General features: G+C 60.1%; 1 protein-coding gene and 1 long non-coding RNA gene across 2 annotated transcripts in view; one reads left to right on the forward strand and one right to left on the reverse strand.

Moving 5' to 3' along the window:
• The window catches only part of LOC119594548 (transcription initiation factor TFIID subunit 10-like), a gene marked incomplete in the record, with an annotated part of 45035 nt that overhangs the window by 18656 nt on the left and 26176 nt on the right, over positions 1 to 203 (reverse strand).
• Positions 1 to 203, forward strand: part of LOC119594549 — a 29256-nt gene that overhangs the window by 9767 nt on the left and 19286 nt on the right. The window lies entirely within an intron of this gene.

Genomic DNA, 203 nt, shown 5'->3' on the forward strand with positions numbered 1-203 from the left:
CCCGGCGCTTCCCCTACATCGCCACCAGCCGTGAAGCAGCACAGCAGCACTACCGTTAAATAATAAGCAGGTTATCGCGCCTCCGGCAGCCCCCAACACGGTCAGCGCACGCCCGCCTCGTCTCGGCCGGCCAAGTTATCGTACCTGGCCCGCTGATCTTCTTGAGCCCGATTTGCTCATACGCAAGCAATTATACGCGCTAC

Source organism: Penaeus monodon, chromosome 34, assembly GCF_015228065.2.
Source record: "Penaeus monodon isolate SGIC_2016 chromosome 34, NSTDA_Pmon_1, whole genome shotgun sequence".
In the NCBI taxonomy this organism is placed as follows: Eukaryota; Metazoa; Arthropoda; class Malacostraca; order Decapoda; family Penaeidae; genus Penaeus; species Penaeus monodon.